Source organism: Odocoileus virginianus, chromosome 9, assembly GCF_023699985.2.
Source record: "Odocoileus virginianus isolate 20LAN1187 ecotype Illinois chromosome 9, Ovbor_1.2, whole genome shotgun sequence".
In the NCBI taxonomy this organism is placed as follows: Eukaryota; Metazoa; Chordata; class Mammalia; order Artiodactyla; family Cervidae; genus Odocoileus; species Odocoileus virginianus.
Genome location: NC_069682.1, coordinates 72,930,408 through 72,934,247, shown reverse-complemented (window position 1 = coordinate 72,934,247; position 3,840 = coordinate 72,930,408). Strand labels below are relative to the sequence as shown.

Here is a 3,840-nt window from a genome sequence, read left to right as displayed (position 1 = left end):
AGCATAGCTACCTCCTGACCCTCGATTTCCTTGCCTGCCAGAGCGGCAAATAGCGCAGGTACCAGTAAAATGCCATGGAGCTGGGGAGGGCTGCAGGACGGGCACAGAACCTGGCACAAAGGGAGAGGTCTGAGTGGAAGTCGGGGAGGCTTCCTGGAGGCGGCCACCATTCTTCCTGGCGGGAGCGTGGTGGGGGGAGAAGCAGGAACTGAAGGAGGCTCAGGGCGAGAGAGACAGAGCGGAGCGCCTGCAACAGACAGCCCATACTGGCCCCGAGGTCCACAAGAGCCAGGTCCCTGTTCCAGCAATTGCCAAGGTCAGCCCTCTGGCCATCCCCATTTCACAGATGAAAAAACCGAGGCTCCGAAAGCAGAAACAATTGATTCCCTCAGGGACTAAAAGTCAGAGTCAGAATTTGAGCCCAGGGGGCCAGAATGCCTCCCTCCTTCCCTCTCTTCTTCCCGGTTTCCTCACTTGGGTCTTCACTGCAGCCCCACTGTGCGCTGGACTCAGAGCCGAGCAGACCCAGGAGCCCCATCCTCCGTTGCTGTCCACCACCAAGCTGGGACCGTCCCTGGCCCCCTCAGGGCCTCGGTTTCTCCCCTCTGAGGAATGGGTTGAACTCCCCCTCCTGGCCCGGCGTGCTGCCTCTAGGCAGCCTGGACGGCAGCAGCGGGCAGGCGGGCGGGGCCTCCCTGCCCCAACGAGGCGGGCGGGGGTCCTCCACCTGCTGCGGCCCCCCAGTCCCCCGTGAACCTGCTCGCCAGGCTGGAGCCAGCCGCCATCTGGAGCGACGGGCTGTTTATGGAGCCAGGCGGCGGGGGCCCTGGCCCTGACCTAGCCAATCTGGAAGCGATTAGCAACCCCCGGGCTGGGAGCGTTTGGAGTTCTCATCAGCAGGTCGGGACCACCCCCTCCAGCCCCCACACCCTGCACCACCCGGAGCCAAGGCCGCTCTGGGGGTCTCTGAGGAGCCCCGTTTCTTGCAGGGCACTCCAGTTCGGACCTGCTCCAAGGCCTAGAGCTCTGAAAACCAGGCGAGACTGGGCCACACACACAGGCCAGGACGAGGGGGTGGGTGGAGAGGGTGGGGGTGGGGAGTGCCGGGGCCTTCCTGGGAGGGAACCTCAAGCAGAATTGCTTTCTGGCATGTTTGGTTTTGAATATACATACAAGCATACAGAGGAAACACACATGGAACTCAGCACAGAGGGTGTAAAAGCATAGACTGAAAAGTCAGCGTGGCTCTCCGCTCCCCGCAAGTCCACACTCCCTGCACCAAATCCAGGGCTTTCAGTGACTCAGATTTCCTTCTGAGAGGCTGCAAGCATCTACACACACAATCTAGTTGTTCTTGCCTTTTTCTACAACTGGCAGCCCACTTTACATTTGGTCCTGCCTCTTCTCCCTTGGATTAACCCATATTTCTACCACTAGGAGGTAAAGAATCTGTCTGCAATGCGGGAGATCCGGCTTCGATCCCTGGGTTGGGAAGATCCCCTGGAGGAGGGCATGGCTACCCACTCCAGTATTCTGGCCTGGAGAATTCCATGAACAGAGGAGCCTGGCGGGCTACGGTCCATGGTGTCACAGAGTTGGACACAACTAAGTGACTTTCACTTTGCCGAGGAATAATAACCATAATGTTCACAATAATAATAATGGCAGCAAAGGTTTCCAGAGGATTTACTGTGTGCTGGGCATGATTCCAGATGCTTTACATGGATCAATGAATGCATCAGAAGAGTGAAGTGATCTTATTAGAAGTCCTAATCCCCATTTTGTAGATGGGGAAACTGAGGTACAGAGTATCTAGGCACCTGCCCAGTGCCACACAGCTGTGCCTGGCAGAGGTGGGATTCAGACCCAGGCAGGCAGGCTCCCAGGTCTGCGCTCCAAAATTCTTCACCATCCGGCCCCTCCCTCTGCTTTCTGGGTAGATGTGGTGGCTTTGACGGGTGACGGGTGATGTACCACTGGGCTATCTCCATCTTGGGCTGGTGCTGAATGTGCTGTGAACACCCTCGTGGGACGTCACACCATGTGGAGCCGCGGGGCGGTCCCATCTCGGAAGTGCCTGGCCAGACATGGGGTGAGCAGTGCAAGGGCTGACAGCCACTGCCCAAGTGTTGTCTTGGTGGTGATGCTGGAGGTGATGGTGGTGATGCTGGAGGATGATGTTGGAGGTGATGCTGGAGGATGATGTTGGAGGTGATGCTGATGCCTGAGCCAGTTCCCCGGCAGGAGGGAGGAAGTCTCAGCTCCCACATCCTGGGCCTGTTTCCAGGGAAGATCAGGACACCCTGTTTCCGGGGTTACTTGACCTCCCTCCCTACTGTTCTCTGACGGGTGGACAGGACTCCAGGCTCCCCTCTGGTCTGCCTGCCTCCAGCCACCATGCTCCCCCAGTCCCGGCTGCACGCTGAGGCCGGAGTGATGGTAAAACCTAAGTCAAGTCAGGCCTTTTCCAGCACCCCCCGCCCTCTCTCTCCTGCCCCCATCCAGGCCAAGCCAGAGGTAGGTCCCCAAATTGCCATGCCCACTCCCCCACCTCCTGCAGGGGCCAGTCCAGGCCGCTGGGACACCCCCCACTCTTCACCTGGCTCCCTTTCTCCACATCCTTCTGGTCTGAATGCACAGCCTTCCCCAAGTGCCCAGACTGAGGCAGGCAGGGCCTCCCCTGACCACCCCCCCCCCCAACCTGGGCCCTGAGTATCAGCTTGACTCACACTGTCTCTGATGGCCATCTCTACTAACAGAATATCTACAGAGATTTTTGCCTGTTTTCTTCGTTTCCACATCCCTGCAGACTGGAGCATTAGTAGGTGCGCAAAATATTTGAGGGACTTCCCTGGTGGTCCAGTAGAAGACTCAGTGTTTCCAGTGCAGGGGAGTTCCTGGTCAGGGAGAAGACTTGGTGTTTCCAATGCAGGGGAGTTCCTGGTCGGGGAGCTAAGATCCCACATCCTGTGGAGTGAGGCCAAAGCATTAAAAAAAAAAAAATTACTGACAGGGTGAAGGTGTGAACGAACGTGTGGGGAGCCCGGGTCTGTGGGCAGATCGCCTGTGCTGAGGTGGGTGCAGTCAGGGCTGCGCCCCCAGGGGAGCGGGAGAGCGGCACAGTGGGGAGGGGAGGGAAGACAGAGGCTCCCCAAGCGCCTACTGTCCTCAGGCGCTGGCCCGTGCTTTGGGCCTGCAAGACCCACTGTACAGATGAGGGAACAGCCCCCTTCATTCACTCCGTGCTTCAGTCTCCAGGCCCGGGCTGGGGGCAGGGCGACTCTGGGTTTTCAGAGCTGGCTGGAAAGGCAAACCCATCAGGAAGGGGGACGGAATGAACCGGAACACCTGAGCGCCGCCACGCCACAGTCAGCCGCGGACGTGGCCGCCGGCACCACCCCGAGCGACCCTGACACCAGCGACGGCGCCCTGTCCCCTCCTCTGGGGGCTCAGGGACGGTAAGGACCACAGCCGGCGCCTTCTTGGCGCCTAGTGTGGTCCAGGCCCTCATGGGAGCCTGACACTGGTAGATAGCTCACTTATGCCCGCCCGGCCTCCCAGGCAGGGAGCCCCCGCCACCTTACAGGGGTGAAGGGGCCTGCCCAGGGACACAGTCAGCACGGCAACGCTGTGACGCCACACACAGGCTCCCGAAGGCCAGGCTCAGGATGAGCCCTCCCTTCGGAGGGAGGGCGCAGGGGACGCCCTGGGAGTCTCCCCGGGCCTCGGCGTGTTTCTTTTTTTTTTTTTGGCGTTTTTCATTTCTCTCTTGGAGGTGGGGATACAGATGCTCATGCCTCATTCCCAAACTCCTGGTTCGAGCTGAAAACAAACCACGAC

The 3,840-nt window shown here is 59.4% G+C and overlaps 1 long non-coding RNA gene across 1 annotated transcript; it reads right to left on the bottom strand.

Moving 5' to 3' along the window:
* Positions 1-1,669: 1,669 nt before the first annotated feature.
* Positions 1,670-3,395, bottom strand: LOC139036521 (uncharacterized). Its single transcript, XR_011489287.1, has 2 exons — positions 2,730-3,395; positions 1,670-2,277 (listed from the first exon to the last, which is right to left on the bottom strand). It is a non-coding gene; the product is annotated as an uncharacterized lncRNA (long non-coding RNA).
* Between the last annotated feature and the right edge of the window lie 445 nt (positions 3,396-3,840).